Source organism: Berghia stephanieae, chromosome 2, assembly GCF_034508935.2.
Source record: "Berghia stephanieae isolate SIO BIC M18660-M18661 chromosome 2, UCSD_Bste_1.3, whole genome shotgun sequence".
Lineage (NCBI taxonomy): Eukaryota > Metazoa > Mollusca > Gastropoda > Nudibranchia > Aeolidiidae > Berghia > Berghia stephanieae.
The window spans coordinates 106,769,835-106,792,865 of NC_088361.1; the positions used below are offsets into that span (position 1 = coordinate 106,769,835).

At 37.3% G+C, this 23,031-nt stretch overlaps 1 protein-coding gene across 1 annotated transcript in view; it reads left to right on the forward strand.

The window, feature by feature from the left end:
• Positions 1-726: 726 nt before the first annotated feature.
• Positions 727-23,031, forward strand: part of LOC144966173 (vitamin D3 receptor-like) — a 93,026-nt gene continuing 70,721 nt past the window's right edge. Inside the window, exon 1 of the mRNA XM_078902312.1 lies at positions 727-874. The gene's annotated coding sequence lies outside the window, so the exon portion shown is untranslated. The remainder of the gene's footprint in view (positions 875-23,031) is intronic.

Consider the following 23,031-nt stretch of genomic DNA (forward strand, 5'->3'; position numbering starts at 1 on the left):
TTTCATTTGCTAATGCTTCTATATATAGAATCTCTGCTATCACGCAATCGCGCCTAAAAGGCCCATATTTGTTTTCAAAAAGCAATGCTGTGTGGATTTCCAAGTTACGAAAGAAATGATTAATTTGTTTACAGCTGCCATGTACAACCAGAACGAAGAGTGTTCTTCGGGATCGAGCACATTTACTGGTAGTAGTGAAGAAAATGCTGAGCAATAATGGATTCTTGGTTCGTTGAAACGGGCCTGTTGAATTCATTTTAATTTGTAAAAAGGTTACTTTTGTTGAGGAGTTCTCCAGGTGTGTAGACCTCTAGAATGAACTTTTTATTTCAATTGTGATAATTCGGTTGTATGTGACATTTTTTCTGAGTCTCAAGTCAATTATTCATTATTTTCTCGTTGCGCTGATTACAACTCAAGAATGTGACCTATGATGTTGTTTAAGTTTTAAAGAAATGTACAGAATCTAGTGACAAATTGCAATGGCGAAATGGTGTTTTGATTAAGGTGAGTACAGCGAATGTTCCTTTAAATTAAGTTTCTGTTTTCTTCTTCAAAAATGGGGAAAATAAATTGTTTAACAAATCTAAAGAGTTTTCGCGAGGCTAAGGTGGGTTTGGTGGTATTTGGCCTCCTGCCGAGGAATCTGGCCTCCTGCTATAGCTAGTTTGGCCTCTTACTCAAAAATGATCTGGCAACCCTGTATCCTACGTTCAAGTGCCAGCCAGTACAGCATCGTAATATAACTGTGAACTTATAACTTTTACCGTTGTCTAGACTAATTTTGTGATATTTTAATGTTTTAGTTATCATTCAAGAGGAATTTCATTTTATAATTTTCATGACAAGTCAATAATTGATTCTGAATCCTAAGGTAAATTGTCTTTTGACTCGCTTCACTAAACTAGATACGTTTTAGTTTTACTATTTTACTATCACTATCACTATCAATATCAAGCAAGGTCTCTAACTCTAACCAACTCGCTCTTGCTTATAGCCTAGATATGACAAGGACAAGAAACAATATTCAGTTCAGTCAGGTCAACTGATTTTAAACAAATGAAGACGTTTCTTCATTTCAAATGCTTTGTTCATAAAAGGAAATCTTCTCGTTCAAAGTGTCACACTGAAATAATTAAGGAAAGTGAGATTGAAATTGAAGATGATACGTCACTGTCATATTGTGGGCTTATATATTATTAAATCAATGACAGAGTCAACAAACTTGTCTTGTCTGCTTGAACATCTAAATAATAACCGTTTATTATTTCCACTTTTAAATCCACCCAATGTACTCGATTACTATAATATGATAGTATAGTCACATCTCCCCTTTTAAGTTAAAAAATATAATATCTTGGTCTTGATCTTGTAATTTAATCCAAATGAATTCAGCCTACCTATCACACACATTCACATATTATTCCTAGTATATGATTATCATTTAATGCCAATTCAAAACAGTCCATCAAATGCTGAATGTTCGAATTTATGAAGATTGTTCAGTTTTCTTGAGTCCCTAAGTCTGCTAGTCAGACAACTTAATTAATCTGCTAATCAGATCGGTTTGATAACCAAACCTACAGGCCATGTTTTATCTATTACAACATTAATATTAACACACATTTGCCGTTACTGTCGGTAACGAGCTGGTATAATTATTCTTCTCCCACTTTGTGTGACGTATGGTTGGGATGAAGATTGTGTAATAGTAATAGCATCATTGGCATTGTTGCCAACGTCTGTTACAGGACAATTGGCTTCACGCTCTCTTCCTTATTTCTGGGGGAAGGGTCGAGGTTGGAATTATAGCTGTTGTCGTCCCACTCCATTGTGTCGCCAGACGCAGTAGCTAAGGGCCTATTGTGCCTTGTAGGCATCATGTGTCGAAGATTTCTTTTTAAAACGGACGTGCCTGTGTCCACTGTGTACGATCTAGGTGTTGGTTGTACGTTTATTATACGACCTGGCGTTGTCCATCCTTTCCTGTCATCCAGTTTGATTAAAACTCGATCCTGTGGTTGCAATGGTGGTAAGTCTCTAGCACCATGCCTTCTGTCAAACTGTGTCTTTTATGCGAATTTGCTGATTTCGTCATTTTGTTGGACAATGTTCTGTCTAATGTGTTGAGGTAGCAGGTTGTCTGGTAAGACTGGAATTGTTGTTCTCAATTCTCTTCCCATGCTAAGCATGGATGGAGTAAATTGCGTCGACGTGTGTTTTGAGTTTTTGTACGCAATCAACGCAGTGAAAGGGTCTTTTTGACTTAATATTTTCTTTGCTATCTGTACAGCACGTTCTGCTTGTCCATTGGCTTGCGGGTAATGTGGCGAAGTAGTCTGATGCTTAAATCGCCATTCTCTCGAAAATTGCTTAAATTCTCTGCTGCTAAACTGCGGTCCATTGTCTGTGATCAGGATTTCAGGAATTCCGTGGCGTGCAAAGAAACTTTTTAGCTTCAGGATTGTGGTGACGGAACTCTGGTTTGGCAGGTATCCAATTTCAACGTAGCGTGAATAATAGTCGATTAAGACAATGAATGTTTTATTCTTGTGGTAGAATAAATCTGCAGCTGCTTTTTGCCACGCTCTCTCTGGTAGAGGTGTTGGCTTCAGTGTCTCCTTCCTGTTACTCGGTCTTGCTTCTTCACATTGCTTACAATTTTCGATCATGCTTAGTATTGGCACTTAAATGAAAATTCAGTTTTCAAATGACAGTATAAAATCTGGTTTACTATGATGAATTTTGTCTCTAGGTTATATAGAAGCAGAGTTATTCAATTTTTTATGCCTAAAAACACCCAAAAAATTACTATAGGAATCAGCCTGAAATTGGGCACCAGCTGCCTAAAAAAAACGAAAGGGGATTCCCCTGAAACACTGTGACGTCACAAGGCTAGGAGCCAATGACCAACGCTGACCACGGCAGTCCAAGCTGAAATGGCGTTACTTTGGTAGATTTTGAAATGAGTGTGATTTTATGGAATGCTCAAAGGGCATCCTGGAAGCAGTTTTGAAAGTTGAAAATGGTATCATCGGAAAGGAAAATGATTGAATTTTTGATTATTTATGTTTTAAGGGAATTTTTTCATGAATGATGATAAACGGCTTGATTTTCTTGCCCACTGAAATTAAGCTATCTTTCCATTAGAATATCTTCTAAATGAATTTAGGGAGGGAAACGGTAATTATACCAAATGAGAGAGCGCTCAATGCCTATTATTTTGGTATTTACTTTATCCAACTCTGTAAATAAACACCAGAGATATCTCAATATAACCAAGTCACTGTTTTAGCCTGCAGCTCACAAACGATAACTAGCGGTCACACAGGTGAATGGGAGAACTGTGACACAGATTTAGCCCTTCATTTAAGTGCCTATTAGTATTTCCTTGTTGACGTTGGGCCACCACACTGATTGTCTTGCGCGTTCACTGCATTTATTGATTCCTTGGTGCCCCTCGTGTATTTGTTTCAGAACATCCTTTCTCATGCTTTGCGGGATAACAATGCACTTATCTTTAACTTCGAGACCATGAAGTATACTCATGCTGCCTCTCTCTTCGTAGTGCTTCTTCAAGCTTACAGGTACATTATTTTTGTGTTTCGGCTAACCTTGTTCGATAAGTCCTTTCAGTTGGCTCATTTCACCTTCTTCTTCTGTCTTCTTTCTTATGACATACAAGTCTGCATTCCACAGGTGTGTTTCAATGCTATTTACATACGCATTAACATCCATTTCCAACGTTTTATCTTCAATCTGGCGTGGCTTTCTAGACAGAGTGTCTGCCAAATGTAAGTCTTTCCCTGGTTTATAGATTGCAATAGGATTAAATCTCATAAGTCTCATCAGTAGCCGTTGACATCTCAAAGGTGTCCGGTCTAGGTCTTTTGTATTTATGAGTGGTACGATTGGTTTGTGATCCGTCTCTAGTGTGAATGACTTCAAGCCTATTAAAAATCTGGAAAACTTTTCACACACCCATACAGCGGCTAACGTTTCCTTCTCTATTTGCGCATATCCTCTTTCTGTAGGAGTAAGCTTTCGAGAGCAGTATGCGACTGGTCGTCTTTCGTCTCCATGTTTTTGAAGTAGCGCTCATCCCATTCCGTATGAGCTACTATCGGCTGTGACAATAGTTGGTTTTAGAGGATCATAGAAAGCAAGCACTGGTGCATTCGTAATTATCGACTTGACTTTGTTAAGAGCCTCTACTTGTTGAGGTCCCCAGTACCATGTGGCAGTCTTCTTCAGCAAATCATATAAAGGTTTTAAGGTTGTCGATAAGTTCGGTAAGTGCCTTCCTAGGAAATTGATGATTCCCAGGATACTTTTAAGTTCCGATACATTCTTTTGATCACTTAATTCTTGTACTGCCCTGATTTTCTCATCATCAGGTGTCATGCCGTCTTTGTTTATTTTAAATCCTAAAAATTTTATTTCTGTCCTCTTAAATTCGCATTTTTCTTTATTTAGTTTCAGCCCTGACTTTTCAATTTCTTTAAGAACTTCATGCAATCTTTTGTCATGTTCCTCTTCTGTGCGTCCAAAAATAATGACGTCATCAATAAAACAATCTGAGCCTTCACAGTCTTTTATAAGCTCTTTCATTTTTCTCTGAAAAATCTCACTTGCGCTGGTGATACCAAATGGTAAGACTTTGAAGTAATATCTGCCATAAGGTGTAATAAAAGTTGTTAGTTTTGCGCTCGTTTCTTCTAAAGGTATTTGCCAGAATCCGGAGGCGCAATCAATTCGGCTAAAATACTTTGCTCCTGATAACTTGTGAGCAATGTCATCTACAGTAGGTAGTGTAAATCTTTCTCTTTTGACTGCTTTATTTAACAGTCAAATCGACGCAAAGTCGAATTTGATCACTTCCAGGTTTTGGAACAACAACAATGGGTGCACACCATTCCGTTGGTTCTGTAATTTCTTCAATTTTCCCCATGCTACTCATTCTTTCTAATTCCTTGTTCACCTTTTCCAATAATGGGATTGGTATACGCCTTGGTACAGTTGTTACATGCGGCACTGCGTTATCATTTAACTCAATTTTTACGGGTTGTGTTTTCATTATCCCTGTGGCGGCGAAGACAGTTCTATGAATTTGGATTTCGTTTATTCGGGTTACCAACTTAAGTCTTTCTGAATCCTCGCGGCTCAAGAGGCAATGTGGACTTTCCGTGTCAAAAACAAAAATTCTCAGATTATAACGGTTGGTCTTGTACGTGACAGGCTGCACAAAAAATCCGATTGTATTTAATCTACCTGCGGGACTTTGCAATATATTATCAGTCTCGTGAAGTTTCTTTTTCAAGTTTAAAGTCTTGAAAATGTGTCTTGGCATAATTGATACGTCTGCCCCCGTGTCGATTTTGAAGTTGACAAGCTTGCTTGTGATTGATAATTTCACACTCCACGCAAGTTCACCTCTCTCCTTGTCGCGAACTGACCCTAAGAAGTTGTCCTCTTGTATTTCGGTATCGATACATGCCGCTCCGATATCCTTTGTATTTTTACATCTTCGTGCGAAATTATTTTTCTTTTTACACTTCAGACACATTTTTCCATAAGCCGGACAAGCTTTCGACTGATGAACTGTTCCGCATCATCCGCATAACATTGGCTCTCCCCTATCTCTTGTGGACGGAAAATTGTTTTTATTGTTTCTCTGAGTATTTTGATTTCTGAATACTCCTTGTCTCCTGCAATCTATCTGCGCATTCATTGGCGGTGCTTCCCGGTGCTTTTTCCGTAGGGTCATAGCCTCAACTTCTCTGGTTAAACATTCTGAGTTTTGTTGTTTAATTAATTCGTGGTTTCTCGAAATTTCAATGGCCTTTTCAAGGGTTAAGTCTTCTTTCAATTGAAGCTTTTCACATAGATGTTTATCTTGAATTCCTATGACCAATCTGTCTCTTATTTGCGTGTTTCTGTCATTGAAGTTACAGTGTTCTGATAATTCATACAGCGACCTAACAAATTCTTCAATGGATTCGTTGTCCTGTTGATTTCTCTTGTGGAATTTAGCTCTTTCAAAAATAACATTTATCTTTGGGATGAAATATTCCTCAAATTTAGCAAGAACGACATCGTAGTCATCCTTCTCCTCTTCGTTTTCAAATGTTAAAGACTTGAAAATCTTTTCTGCCTCTTGTCCCATAGCGTAGATCAAGGTAGAGACTTGTACTATCCCCTCATCTTTATTTAATTTCGTTGCTAGTCGACATCTAGAAAAACGCTCTTTCCAATCCTGCCATGCAGGCTTTTGAAAATTAAGTTCCTTTGGGGGGTTAAACTTAGGCATCCTTTAAATAGTTGAGTGACCTATTTAACCTCGTATGAAGCTGGGACGGGTATGACAAGTATTGAATTAAAAAATATATATTTATCTAATACAAATTACTTAACTGTATAAATATTCCTCTAATGAATGGTACTTCGTTTGGGAATAACGTTCACTTCTGACACCATGTCATATTGTGGGCTTATATATTATTAAATCAATGACAGAGTCAACAAGCACGTGTTGTCTGCTTGAACATCTAAATAATAATAACCGTTTGTTATTTCCACTTTTTAATCCACCCAATGTACTCGATTACTATATATAATATGATAGTATAATAATATGATAGTATAACCTAATTATGTGACAGATACAGTAGTGATGCCAAAGCCAAAACTCTGTCATTACCACTTCTACTACAGCCACCACCTCCACATCATCATCACTACCACTGCTACTACTACAACCACCACCACATCATTACCACTAGTACTACTACTACAGCCACCACCTCCACATCATCATCACTATCACTGCTACTACTACTACTACAACCACCACCACATCATTACCACTAGTACTACTACTACAGCCACCACCTCCACATCACCATCACTATCACTGCTACTACTACTACTACAACCACCACCACATCATTACCACTAGCACTACTACTACAGCCACCACCATATCATCATCACTACCACCACTACTACAACCACCACCACATCATTACCACTAGTACTACTACTACAGCCACCACCATATCATCATCACTACCATTTCTACCACATCATCATCACTACCACCACCACTACATCATCATCATGGCCACTACTACTACAGTACAGCCACCACCATATCATCATCACTACCATTTCTACTGCAACCACCATCACCACCACATCATCATCACTACCACCACTACTACAACCATCACCATCACATCATTACCACTAGCACTACTACAGTACAGCCACCACCATATCATCATCACTAGCATTTCTACTACAACCACCATTACCACCACATCATCATCACTACCACCACCACTACATCATCATCATGGCCACTACTACTACAACCACCACCATATCATCATCATCACGACCATAACTACTCCAATCACCACCATCACCACATCATCATCACTACCACTGCTACTACAACCACCACCTCCACATCATCATCATGACCACTACTACTACAACCACCACCACATCATCTTCATCACGACCACAACTACTACAACCACCACCACCACCACATCTTCATCACAATACTACTACTACTACAAGCACCACCACATCATCACCACTAGCACTACTACTACTATAACCACCACCACCACCATATCATCATCACTCTACCTCGTACCCCAATTCCGAATTGGGTTACAAATGAAGAATCACGCCGTGACTGTCAGTTCACGTTCGACTGTCAAGAAGGCTGGACGCGTCTTGTTTTGTCTATTTAATGCAAACCATTGTGTTAATTTTTAAAAAGTGGATTGTGTCATGATTGTTCCGGTTTGGAAATCACAACCATGGTTTCCAAAACTCATAAACTTATTAACAGATGTTCCACCCCTATTACCAAAGAAAGCCAACCTTCTTCATCATCCAGTAACAAAACAGAAGGTTCACCCCATATTACACAACAGCAGAATGATAGCCTGCCGCTTGTCCGGGAAATTCTCCAAAGTGCAAACACTTCAGAAGAAATTAGTGAAATCATTATCAATTCATGGCGACGAAATACCAGAAAACAATATACTACATACATCAGGAAATGGCTTGTATTTTATAATAAAATCAGTAAAAATCTTTTCCGCCGTTGGCATCAACACTACTTAAATTCTTAAAGAAATCTCTATAGATACCACGAGGAGAAGGACAAAAAGACAAAGGAGTTAGCGGGCATTGATATCAGTATTTTTAAGCCCCATTCCACCCGGGCAGCATCTACTAGCAAAGCGGCCACAAAAGGAGTTCCACTTTATATAATACTGAAAGCGGGAAGATGGAGGTCAGAGACCACGTTTAAAAAATTTTATCATAAGCTAGTGGAGAGAACGAAAAAGGATTTCAATAGGGCAGTACTGGATGAACAACAAATGAGTGGTGCTACGTGGATTTCGTAATTTACGTCATAACAGACAAACGCTTTCAAGCTTCATTTGTAACCCAATTCGGAATTGGGGTACGAGGTAGAGTTCGAAAATTAAACGAACTCACCTGTGATGTTTAATTGAAACTCTGACGAGTCCAATTCCGAATGGGGAACAAATGCCCACCCATTGGTAAACATCATCGAAACTCATTAGACTACAATATAATAGTGTTATAGATTATACTTGTATGGATGTGTCCCATCCCGTTCCATTTGTTCCGTATGTCTGTTCTGACGCGTTAAAGCCTGACAGTCACGGCGTGATTCTTCATTTGGTCCCCATTCGGAATTGGACTCGTCAGAGTTTCAATTAAACATCACAGGTGAGTTCGTTTAATTTTCGAACTATCATTTCTACTACAACCATCATCATCACTACCACCACTAGTACAACTACCACCACTAGTACAACTACCACCATCAACTACTACCATCAACTACTACCAAAACAAAAAGAGATAAAGAGGGTAATATCTAGTTCTAGAGATAAGTACAAAAATAAAATTGAAAAATGCTTTTCTTCTGGGGATATACGGGACACGTGGCGGGGGCTTAAAACTGCTGTGAACTATAATCCAAAGCCCACGATTATATCAGAAGATATCGACATTGAAACTTTAAATAAATTTTATTCACGTTTCGACACAGCAAACAAATTTGATATTGAAAATGAAAAACATAAATTAGACAGGGCTTTGGAAGATGAAATGGCTGTTGAGGTCAGTGAAGAGGAAACGAGATTCGTATTTTCGAAACTAAACGAGAGGAAGGCTGCTGGGCCGGATGGATTGAAAGGAAAACTATTAAAAGAATGTGCCCACCAGCTTTCCCCCATTTATACACATATCTTTAACTGGTCCCTCCAATGCGTTTCAATCCCTGAAATTTGGAAAACTTCGAAAATTATTCCTGTTCCAAAAAAAGAAAAACTTGAAACTATGAACGATCTCAGACCTGTTGCACTGACTTCAATAGTCATGAAATCTTTAGAAAAACTTGTTCTTGTTAAAATTAGGAATCAGTTTATGCCATTGAGTGATAGTCATCAATTTGCTTACAAACCAGGACGTGGCGTAGAGGATGCCATTTTGCTGTTTACAAACAACATCTACAGGCATCTAGATCACGCTAGGAGCTATTGCAGATTGCTTTTTGCAGATTTTTCTTCAGCGTTCAATACAATGCAACCTCAGTTGGTTGTTCAAAAATTGACTAGTCTGAATTTAAACAAGTATATAATTGCTTGGGTGCTCGAATTTCTTACGGAGAGAGCACAATATGTTCAATTAGGGCAAAAAAATCTTCAAATCTTCCTGTATAACTACAAATACTGGCGCTCCTCAAGGCTGTGTATTGTCTCCTGTATTATTCACAATATACACGAATGACTGTAGAAGTCAAAACCTGAGTGTACCTTTAATAAAGTTTGCAGATGACACCGCTCTTCAAGGCCTCATAACAAATGGCAACGAAGTGGCTTATAGGCAAGAAATTGATAGATTTGTGTCTTGGTGTGATGCCCACCACCTAGAGCTTAACATAAGCAAGACAAAGGAGCTAGTGATTGACTTTAGGAGAGTGAAGGAACCGATAGAACCGTTAAAATTAAAGGACCAATTCGTCCAGCGAGTTCCTCACTACAAATACCTTGGGGTAACGATTGATGACAGGCTCAAGTGGGATGAACACTTGAAAATAATTAGGCATAAGATGTGCAGACGTACATATTTTTTATCGAAACTCTCTCAGTTTAGAATAGATAAAACCCTCTGCACATTATTTTATAGAGCATTAATCGAAAGTGTTTTGTCATTTTGTATAACAGCTTGGGGAGGCAATTGCTTAGCAGTGGAAAGGAACAAAATAAATTCAAATATTAAAAAATCCATTAAACGCTATATAAATGATGTTGACGATGTAGATCTTTTATACGAGAAATTTTGTATAAATAAAATAACTAAAATATTAAATGACCAGTATCATCCACTAAGACCATCAATTATTATGTCAGAAAGAAGTGGTCGCCCTTTCTCTATTTCAACGAAAACAGAGAGAAACCGAAAATCTTTTCTGCCGTCCAGTATTAGGCTTTATAACAACAACCAATAATCATTTTATATAATTATTTCTCATTTTTACTTTTAAAAAATATAAATATTAATTTATTAATTTATTTGTTTTGCAATCTTTTCAATTTTCAATTTATAGTGACAGTTTTAACTATTTTACAGTGTTGAAATTATTCATATTATAAAGCGCAGCTCTGGTTATAGAGCTGCTCCTTTTTTATATATATACATCCTATTTCCATTGTATTTTTATCTTATGTGTAAATTATAACACGTCTGTACAAAAAATTTCCTTTTTGGGATGCAATAAAGTATTATTATTATTATTATTATTATTATTATCATCATCATCACTACTACTACTACTACTACAACCACGACCACCACATCATCATCACTACCACAACTACTACAACCACTACCACAACTACTACAACCACCACCTCATCATCATGACTGCCGCGACTACTACAACTACAACCACCACAACATCATCATCACTACCACTACTACAATCACCACCACCACCACATCATTATCATCACTACCACTGCTACTACTACTACAACCACCACCACCACATCATCATCATGACCACTACTACTACAACCACCACCACATCATCATCATCACGACCACAACTACTACACTACAACCACCACCTCATCATCATTACTGACACGACTACTACTACTACAACCACCACATCATCCTCACTACCACCAGTACTACAACTACAATCACTACCATTAGGTTTTGGAGCTTTATTCATTTGAAATAAGGAAACTTTGGGATTGTATTTGGCATTGTGTTTATAATATATCATGAGATATTCTAATCTGTTATCTATATACTATATGGAAACCTCATGCCAAATACCATCCCAATTCCCTTTTTTGTGTGCGGAAATTCCTCTTTCGGCATTGAAATTCCTACGAGTGATGTCTGAAATTCCTATGAGCCAAATTTAAAGTTGGCGTCTCTGAAGATATCTGAGGCTCCCCAGGTCTAGGTTCCCGGGTTAAAAGTAAAAGACGTATTTGTCAATAACCACAGATGATTATCCAGAGACAGTGTCTGTCAGTAAGAGAAGGCCCGGCTTTTTATTTTACACCACAGACAGTGTCTGTCAATAAGAAAAGACCAGGTTTTTTTATTATGGTGCATTTTTATGCACCTGTTGGAGGTGTACAAAAACGCACTGTTTTTATGCACCTCCATTGGAGGTGTACAAAAACGCACTGTTTTTATACACCTCCGTTGACGGTGTTAAAAAACGCACAATTTTTATGCACCTCCGTTGACGGTGCTGGTTAATTAATGAAACTGTTGCTGCTTGAAGCTCAAAGGAAAAATAACGATAAGTGTTGAATTGTAAGTCTCAATTTATTAGACGAAGACACATTGTGGACATTTCTAGTTTCCCCTTTATCAACAAAACACGACGAATAAGACACTAAGGAGGAATGAGAGATGTGTAGTGTGAATGACGTAGATATAGTGAATAAATGTAAACAATGATAGGACAGGAAATAGAATACCCCTTTGTAAGGAAGTACGAATTAAATTATGACAATAAATATTAATAAAATTAATTAACACACACCTGTTATGTACCGCCTTTGGGGTGTAATCGTGCCGTGTAAAAGTATACCCACAGATAAAAGAGGCTTCTCATCTTATTTTCTGTGAATAGACCCGTATACATCCATGAGTTTTAGATAGTTTTAGATTGTAGTTTAGCACACTGCTTGGTACTTTTATACAATGATAATAAATTAAAGAATAATAGCAATAATTTAAAAAATCAAAGGTAAAAAGAAACATAGTACACAAATACTGATCTCAAATAAATAAATAATTTTAGAAAATTAAAATCAAAGTTTTTTTAAACGTGGTAAAAAGTTTTGGAAAAACAACAACAACAAAAATATAAGAAGAAAAAAAAATTGATGTCTTTCTCAATAAAGTAAACATTTTTTTTTAATGCCCACAATGGGATCGAACCCAGTACATTCAAAGTTAGTCTGACAGCTTATCCACTGCGCTACGGGGCCACCTGACCGTTCATAACATTTAATAAGGTCTTTCTAAAACCTTATTTTACCTTCAATGCAACTTCTATTTTCTGGTTTTAAATTTCGATTTTTTAGATTATTATTTATCTTTTTAAACAAAAAAAAATTATTAACAAAGATGTACCTACAGATGTCACAATAAAGCTTTTGCCATGTCCAAATACAGACACAGCATCGCTGATGAAATTGGGTGGAATGCGCATGCGTAACGGAGGTGCATATAAATGATCCGTTAAGATACGCCATCAACGGAGGTGCATAAAAACACTACATTTTATTATACACAGACACATTGGCAGATATTTTTTAATTCAAAATGCCACACTAGTCGTGAAAAATGCCAATGGTAATTTTTCACAATATATATATATGACTTACTTGACTTAGATGCCTTTCGCGTCTCGACCGAAAGATCGGGTCGCCTTGGCTGTTTCCAGTATTTCCTGTGTGAGGTGTCTCCAATATTGCCGGTCCTCTGCTAGGGTTCTCAGATTTTCAAGGTCCCCTGCCGTTATGAGACTAATGCTTTGTCCAAGTGTTGTGAGGTTTTTGTTTAGGATCACAGGGAGTGTTGTGATCGGTCTTCCTCTGAAAAGGTTCCCGTGTTTTTGGAAGTATCCCGACATGGCTTGGTTTGCTGGTATGTTTTTGTCCCTGCGTAGTATGTGACCGAAAAGTTGCCATCGTTGTTGTAAAATGTCAAGGGAGATTGGTCTTTCTTTTGTGATCTTATAGAGTGATTCATTTGAGATCTTTTTGGGGTATTTGATGTCCAGTACCCTTCTTAGCTGTGTGCGATGGAAGGCATCCAGATGTTCTTCTTCGGATTTTGTCAACGCCCAAGTGCCGCAGTTATACAGAAGTACCGGTTTTACAAGAGCATGGTACAGTTTCAGTTTGGTTTTTCTCTTTATTTTGTCACCTCTAATCCATACATTGGTGAGTTTACTGAGTGCGGCGTTTGATAGCTGTTTTCTTCTTTGTACATCCTCGGTGTCTCCAATTAGTGAGCCGACTTTCTTTGTTCTTTTCCATTCCTCTTTGTTCCTCGATATTGTTGTAAATTCGGTTTTATTGGCATTGACTTGGAGGTTATATTTCATGAGGGTATTTTGTATGATGTCTATATTTGCTGGTGTTGATCCAATAAAATCGACATCATCTGCATAGGCGATTTCTCTAGGGATTGCATTCTCAATATGAGTCGTTGGTTTTGGAATGACTTTTCGAACTTCTTTCAGAGCGTGTTCTAAGTATATTGTGAACAGAATCGGGCTCAGACTATCTCCTTGGGGGGTCCCGATGTTACTTTCGAACTGCGTCTGTTTTGTGGCCCCGTATATCCTTGGTTGTATCTTTGTGTTGCTGAGGAGAAATCGGATTATTCGGGGCTCGTCTTCGTCTACTATTTCTGTTAATATCTCCAAAAGTTTTCCTCTGTCGATCGTATCAAAGGCTGCGGACATATCGATTCCGGTTATTGTTATGGATATGTTTTCTTTGAGTGCCTTTGCTGCCAACCATTTATGTGTCCATACAACGTCCGATGTGCTTCGGTCTTGGCGAAACCCGCTTTGGCTATGTGATAGGTATTTTTCTATTTTCGGTCTAATTCTGTTGAGGACAATAGTTGACAGTGTTTTTCTTATGGTATTCAGTAATGTTATTGGGCGCAGGTTGTTTACGGGTCCTTTCGTTTTTTCCTGGTTTTTGTATTGTAATTAGGACACCGCTGTTTATGTCCCAGTCTTTGTGTGTTGAGAATGTTTTGTTCATTATGTTTGCAATGCTCAGATCCAGGGAGAGTGTACCGCATTTCAGCAATTCAGCGGGAATTTCATCTTCGCCTGGGGATCTGTTATTGTTTAGGCACTTTATGCTATTTCTAACTTCAGTTGTTGTGATGCGGTTGTTTAGGTCTCTAGGGTTTCCTGAGAAGGGCGATATTTGTGAGACTTGTTTGTGAAATTTTTGCTGGAAGTGGTCAGTTACAATGTCAAGGATATCGTTGGGATTTGTTGTCTGTTTGCCAAATTTATCCTGTAGTTTTGGGTTCTCGAATGGTTTTCGGTTCAGAGATTTCGTCGCTTTGAACATAGACGATGCGTTATTTTTGGACTTTTCTATGTCTTCCACTTTTTTGTCTAATTCCTCGTTTCTGTGTTTTATTGTAAGTGATCGAATTGAATGCAGTATTTTGTTTCGTTCCGTTTTCAGGTTTATTATTTCTTCCGAGTCTTTCGTGTTTTGTATCCTGATCCTAAGTTCTTTTTGTTGCCGCGATAGATCGTTAATAGCGATGTTAGGCGTTCGATTTGGTTTGTTCTTAGTTGTATTAATAGAGCCTGCACTTTCTTCCCCCGCATATTTCATTGCCGCTTGCGTCTCTTTCCATTCATTGTTTGGATTGCTGTTTTGCTTTATTTTAAATAGACTTGAGTTAAGTTCATATTGGTAATGAATGCGACATTCTCGCTCATTTACTATTTTTGCCGTGTTTATTTTGACTGCCGTTTTACCTTTCTGTCTTCGTTGTCTGTACACATTTATGTTGAAATTCGTTTTTACAAGTTTGTGATCGGATGTTAGCAGTGTACCACCGTATGATCGCGAGTTGGTTGAGTAGTGTTTATGGCGGTGTCGACATATGATATAGTCTATTTGGTTGTGTATTGTTATCATTTTGTCTTGGGTTTGGTCTTTCCTTTGTCCTACCCATGTTGTCTGGTGTCTTGATGGGTGGTTGAAAGCACTGTTTGTTATGAAAAGTTTTCTCTGTTCACAGAACTGGACTAATTTTTCTCCGTTATCGTTACGTTTTCCTTTTGAGTATGATCCTAAACATAGTGTGTCACTGTCGAGACGTTTTCCTACTTTGGCATTAAAATCTCCAGCAATTATTAATATTGATTTGTTTCCTATTTTGTTCAGTGTATCGTCTAGGTCTTTGTAAAATTTATCAGTTTCCTCTGGGTATTGTTTTGCGCGTTGACTTGTTGGTGCGTAAACATTTACGATTGAGATAGTGAACGTCTTCTTACCGTGATCGTCTTTATTATCGTTATTCTGGTTCCTTGAATTGATCTTACACTTAAGCTCAAGAACACATATTCTGTCCGAAACATTCCATTCGTCACTAGTCAAATCCCTGCAGTTTTTATTTATGAGAAATCCACATCCATAGTGAGGTGAACTGGAAGCAAAGCACAGCAGTCTGTGACCATTTATTGTTTGGTCGACGCCATCTTGGATCTTCGTCTCTTGTAAACACAACACATCGATTTTATAACTTTCTAAATCTTGACACAGTTGTTCCTTTCGAATGTTACTTTTAATAGATCTTAAGTTAAAAGTTCCAATATTAAGATTAGTCCACATCAGGTAAAAATTAAAGATTCCACACAGTGAATAAATAGAAACATAAGACTATCCACTGAGCCGAAGCTCAATGTCAACAGGTGTCAGCCATGTTGTCCTTCATTCTCTTGTAAACACAACACATCGATTTTATAACTTTCTAAATCTTGACACAGTTGTTCCTTTCGAATGTTACTTTTAATAGATCTTAAGTTAAAAGTTCCAATATTAAGATTAGTCCACATCAGGTAAAAATTAAAGATTCCACACAGTGAATAAATAGAAACATAAGACTATCCACTGAGCCGAAGCTCAATGTCAACAGGTGTCAGCCATGTTGTCCTTCATTATATATATATAAAAGTAAATAATGTTCAAATGTCAGCAAATGACATCAATGAAATGTAAGTTTTTGACACTTTGAACTGAAAGCATCAAACTGGAAATTACACCTTTTTCTTTTTTTCATCCAGTTAAAATCAAAACCCAAAAAAACAAAAACTTGAGCGTTTATATAACGCAATATCAAACGTGCTCAAAGCACTTTACAAAAGGTCCCTGACCAACAGCAACACATATGTGACCCTCCGCCTCGAAACGGTATTAAGTCGGATTTTTCAATTTTTGGTTTTTGATACCCAATCATAGCTTATTTTATGCTTTAAAAATTTGATACCAAATTTATACAATTCTGATTATTCATTTTCGAGATATGACCGTTTGAAGAAGGGAGAGTGTAAAAACCAAGTTTTGAGAAAATTGACTTTGAAGTGAGGCACCGTTTTCACGCACAGTCAAATCAATGGGCAAAAATAACTCCTTAGATGCAGGTATCGAAAATTTGACGATAATAGTGAAATTTGGCATGAGCTGAGATTATACATTTAATAATGTACCTACAAATTTTTGAAACAATCCAATTATTACTTTTGTAGTTATTCATTATTATGTAAGATGTCCTTAAAATAGATAAAACACCAAAAAAAATATATTTTAAAATGCCGACAATTTTATGACATTGCTCACTTTTTCAAGAATTTTTGATATTTGAATAAAGAATCAATGAACTAAGAATTATTAATGTGAAATTTTTGTCTTATTTAATAGAGAAAATACGATTTCAAAATGTCAAAAGTTAAAGAAGGGTTTTTAATTTCAAAGTACAGTTTTGAAACTACGTGAAGCCAGGTGGGCAGGGAAAGAATTATCAAGAAAGAGGATGGGAGAGGAAGAGATAGAATGAGGGAGTAAAATACATACACACACGCACACATGTGCGCAAACAAACACACACACATACGTGTGAGAGAGAGAGAGAGAGAGAGAGAGAGAGAGAGAGAGGAGAGAGAGAGAGAGAGAGAGAGAGAGAGAAGAGAGATAGAGAAAAAGAGGAGCGAGATGGGGAGGGGAGAGAGACTGCTTGTGCAGAGGACGGGAAGGAAATAGCGTAAAGATTGAAACCTGTATAAGTGTGTATGTGTGAAAGAAACAAAAGGGAGATGGAGAGAGTGAGGCATAGATAACACAGGAGTGAGGTAGACATGAAGAAAGGGATGGAGCCGGAACAAAGAATTGTAAGGATAGTTTAAGAAAGCATTTTGTTTCAAACTAAATCATGGTCAATCAACTGGAAACATATTGACCAATGAGATTACAATTAAAGGAATGGGCTGGTCAAGTCATTCATTGCATGGTTTCCATTTTGAGTCAGATGACAGCTTGAGGAGGAGGGGTGGGGCTTATTGTGTAGTGACTTACATGAAATCATGTTATTGAATCTCTCAAGTTTTCCTTAGCGTTCACCCACATTGTTGATTGTCTAAAAAGACCCCCCCCCCCCCCCCCCCCCTTCTTTCAGTATACAAAGAAAGCACGACCAAACGAACATCCATCTCTCTCTCTCTCTCTCTCTCTCTCTCTCTCTCTCTCTCTCTCTCTCTCTCTCTCTCTCTCTCTCTCTCTCTCTCTCTCTCTCTCTCTCTATCTCTGTTTGTCTCTCTCTCCTCTTCATCTATCTATCTATTTATCTATCTATCTTTCCATCTATCTATCTATCTATTTATCTATCTATATATCTATCTATCTATATATCTATCTATCTACTCATCTATCTATCTACTCATCTATCTATCTATCTATCTATCTATCTATCTATCTATCTATCTATCTATCTGTCTGTCTGTCTATCTATCTATCTGTCTGTCTATCTATCTATCTATCTATCTATCTATCTATCTATCTATCTATCTATCTATCTATCTATCTATCTATTAATCCATTAATAGGTTTGTCTCTCTGTCTGTTTATCTATCCATTTCAATTTTTAGATATAGTTCATTAAGTTGAAGGCTCTATTTATTATTCTGCTTTTGTCCTTAAAATTAAATGTTTATCCTACAACAATCTCAGTAATTGTAAGAGTAGGCAACAGATGTCCTATTAAGTCTTAGCATATCCTATAATTTCATGGATAAAAAAAGAGGGACCAAGGAGGACCCTCACCTCGATCATTAACCAGTGCAGCTCGACAAATAAATAATAGCACGCGGTGTGTATCAAAATGCACAAACACACACATATGTAACACACGCATGCTGACGTCATGAAGCATCCCCCGAGCATTATGGGCGACAGCGCATGTGATGAGCGTTGACCAATCAGAATCATTCATTTGTAAGGTTGTCAGGGAAAAACCTAGACTTGTTTACAGGTTTTAAAGTTCATTATTGGTTGAACCATGAAATTGTGGAAACAGTCATGCTATCTCTGAGATAGATAAAGACACGCCCTTTGCTGTGATATCTTACATCTTATTGGTGGAGAAAAAGACTCGGTATTACTAAGCCTTGGAAAGGGTGGCTCTCTGAGAGAGAGTCAACTCTCGTTTTGAATGTTTCACTGATAGTTGCATTTTTAAACTTGAAATTTATATAACTTATCGTAAATATTTATGTTGAATTATTATGTTTTCATGTAGAAAAATGATTGTAGTTTCTGAAACAACCAAAAACTGAAATTTGATCATTTTGACCATTTCCACTTTAAAACCGGTTTTCATTTTCCAAATCCCGACTTAAAACCGCTTCGAGGCGTAGGGTCACATTTAATGTTGGGTAATTTTATACTTTTATTGATATATTATTAACTCTTTCAGCGCTGAGACTATATTCGCATTTCCGTCACAAAGTGCACCTGATTGAGGCAGCATGAGAACAAGCTAAGACAAAGCGACATTCGAATTCGGCGCAAACTCTCAATTAAAATACCCCCCTAGGGCCTATTGAATGTTCTGATGAAAGAAATTATACCATTAACGTATTTCTATGTGCCTTATGAAAGTTTCCGTATTCTGGAATGTATGTTAAATTTAGCGGAGATTCAAAACAGGGTCTGTTATAATCGCCCATCGTTATTGACAGGCACTGTCTGGCAATAATCGTTCATTGTTATTGACTGACATGTCATAAAAATTTCAATAAAAGAATTTTAACAAAACTTTTCTAAAGTTCTGAATAGGAATGTTTGTTTTAAATAAAACATTTTCTTTCACGTTCATATTATCACTGAAAATAACCTGGTGCAGACTTGGACTTAAACTTAGATGATTGAAACTTTTTAAGGTTCTGAATCTGAATCTTACTTTAATGTCCACCACGACTCGTGCAGATTTTGTCATGAACAATAACATTAAGTTGAAAACTCAGCAGTGGCCTAGAAGCTCTGTGAATCTGGTACAGATGTCAATTCCCGTGATATGTTGTTCCATTCTGTGATGGTTCTAGTTCTGGGTTAAAATGAGAATTTTCTAAGGTCTTCGGTGGATGTCAGTGCAGGGGAATGAAACTGTCCATGTGAGAAGTCCTAGATTTTCGTGTCTGTTTGGTGTTTTTAAATAGCCACCAGCTCGTTCTTTATCCGATATGCCATGGTCATCGTCAACAGTGGTGCCCAAATCCGTGTACAACAATCTGTTGCCGAACATACCCCTTACACCATCATTTATTGTCCTGACAACTTAAAGAGGAGTCACTGTCAACGTTTACAGACAATATGACGTGAACGTGCAATATCATCATTAAAGTCCAATCTACCTATACGTATTGTGAAAACAACTGGTCCTCCACTCCTAGGAAGGAACTGGTTAAATGAAATTATATTTTATTAAACTGGAGCAATCTTTTTCACACTGACACCTCTTGCTTACATAAACTAAAATCTGTCGTTTCTAAATACGTCTTTAATGACAATGCTGGTATTTTGAATAATCACATCCAGCTTTGAAAGAAAACGCAACTCCAATTTTTACAAAGGCACGCCATTCACTTTTGCCCTTTGCGACAAAATTGTGACAGAATTAGAGTGACTTTTCAAAAATGACAAAATTGAAAAGATCAACTACTCAGAGTGGGCAACACCAATCGTTTCCATTCTTAAATCTGATTTTCTCTCTCTCTCTCTCTCTCTCTCTCTCTCTCTCTCTCTCTCTCTCTCTCTCTCTCTCTCTCTCTCTCTCTCTCTGTCTGTCTGTCTGTCTGTCTATCTATTGAATCGTGTTGGATACAAATATGGTACGAATAGTGCTCGATATGTAACAATGGAGCGAATTATTATTGTAATATTTACCACGATTTTGGAGTCAGTCTCCATCGATGTTGGCCAGAAACATCGATGTAGACTGACTCCAACATCATGGTAAATATTACAATAATATCTATCTCTCTCTCTCTCTCTCTCTCTCTCTCTCTCTCTCTCTCTCTCTCTCTCTCTCTCTCTCTCTCTCTCTCTCTCTCTCTCTCTCTCTCTCTCTCTCTCTCTCTCTCTCTCTCTCTCTCTGTTTCTCTCTTTCTATCTTTCCCTTATCTATATATCTCTTAACCATTCTTCTATCAATCCTCATGTTTACTTTATAAACGTCATCTAGTTATAGAGAGATGATATTAATCTGTTACAATTATAAGGGATGCCCAACTTAGTTTACTCTTGTTTACCTTTGTTTTTACAATGTTTTACAATTTAAATTTATTAAAGATACTTGAGTCTTATTTGTAAGGTCTGTAACGCTAGACTACGGTAACAAAGATAAAACTAGTAAAAACAAACACTTTCAAGTCTTTTGACCAAAATTTAATTTTAAATCCTTTGAAAAGAGGGTATTTTTAAAAAATCGTTTTAAGGGAAGACAATTCATTAAAAATTAACATAAAGTAAGCTATATCTCTACTATTAAGAATAGATGTATACTAGCAGTAGTATTATAATATACAAAACTATGATATTTTGTTAAGATTTTGCACGAGTTTGACCTATGGACCGGTACATTTTCCTCCTTTTTGACAAATTGCCATTTTCATCACTGATTTGGCCTATGGCTATGGACTGTCTTTTATACAATAGGCTGGCTCCATATGCTATTAGCACATTCCAAAGTCGGTCACACTATTGTCTTAAAAAATATTAAAAACGTATTTGCTCTTATCATTTATATCTAGATAATGTTTAAAATAGGAACAAATGTCACACCAACATCCTTTTATGAAGACACTTCAATCAAAGAATTATTATCAGTGAAATAGATATTTTCAGGATTGTATTCTCAAGACAGGAGATCATCCTGTAATGTGTCGTCTGGAAATATTTTACACAAAGATAACAAGACACCAAGGAGGTCAGTGAAAAATATTAGAAACAGAAGTCTCAAAACACTCCCGCTGGTAACTTTACCAAAGTCCAAAGACTCACCTCCTGTTAGATATGATAAACAACGGTGTGCTTATTAAAAGGCCAATTCCCTCAATAATTTCGTATGAAGATGATCAGGTCCCGTAATTTTAAAAATCATCATAACTAACAAGCTGTCTCTGCTTCTATTATTGCAGTTAGATGTGTTATCTGTAGTCTCATCAACAAAACCCTTAAAAATAAATCATTCAGTACCTTTGCTTTACTTTTATCATCATATACGATTCCACATTCCACCGTCTTCTGTAACTAATGCTTTAATTCCAGGAATTTTTTCTACGTTTTATTAACCTACTTCCAAAAACATTTTTTGTTCCCCCTGCATTCATTTATCAAAGTTCGCTCAAAATCTTTTACAGCTCGAACCTGCCATTACGGAATCCTCTATAAGATGGAAAACCTCTGGTCCCTCCATTATAAATTATTATGATTTTATTTTTTTAAATTTTTTTAAGGGAGGGAGGGGGTGGGGAGGAGGCTGCGTGGCTTAACCAAAGGGTACTGAGTTTGAATACCTGCCTTGCTGTGTGGCCTTGAGCAAATCGCCTCGTCCTAGCTCACTTCTTCTTCTTCTTCTTCTTCTTCTTCTTCTTCTTCTTCTTCTTCTTCTTTTTCTTCTTCTTTCTCTTCTTCTTCTTCTTCTTCTTCTTCTTCTTCTTCTTCTTCTTCTTCTTCTTCTTCTTCTTCTTCTTCTTCTTCTTCTTCTTCTTCTTCTTCTTCTTCTTCTTCTTCTTCTCCTTTTTCTTCTTCTTCTCCTTTTTCTTCTTCTTCTTCTTCTTCTTCTTTGTAATTAGGATAGCCAAATCTAGCATGTTGGCAACAAGCCATGTTGCATTCCTCTCAGAACAGCCAGGGATACTTGGTGCTTTCATTATTTCTTTTGGCAAATTATTCCATTTCTTTTGGGTTGTCAGGGCTGAGAATCTTCCGCCTAAATGGTGGTTTATCTCCGCCCATCACCATCACTATTCCGCCTTTTAAAAAGGCTCACCACAACCACTACATCAACATCCCTATCACCATTACTTTTACAACCACCACCTGTACTATAACAACCAGCACATCATCATTCCTATCACAATTACTACTACAACTACCATCACATCATCATCCCCACCACCACTACTACTACCTACAACCACCACCACATCATCATCCCTACCACCACCACCACTACAGCTACAACCACTACGACCAATACAAATAAATCCTCCACCACCACATCATCCCAACTATCACTATAACAACCACCCCACATCATCCCTACCACAACTATTACAACCACCACATCATCATCCCTATCACGACCCTACTACAACCACCA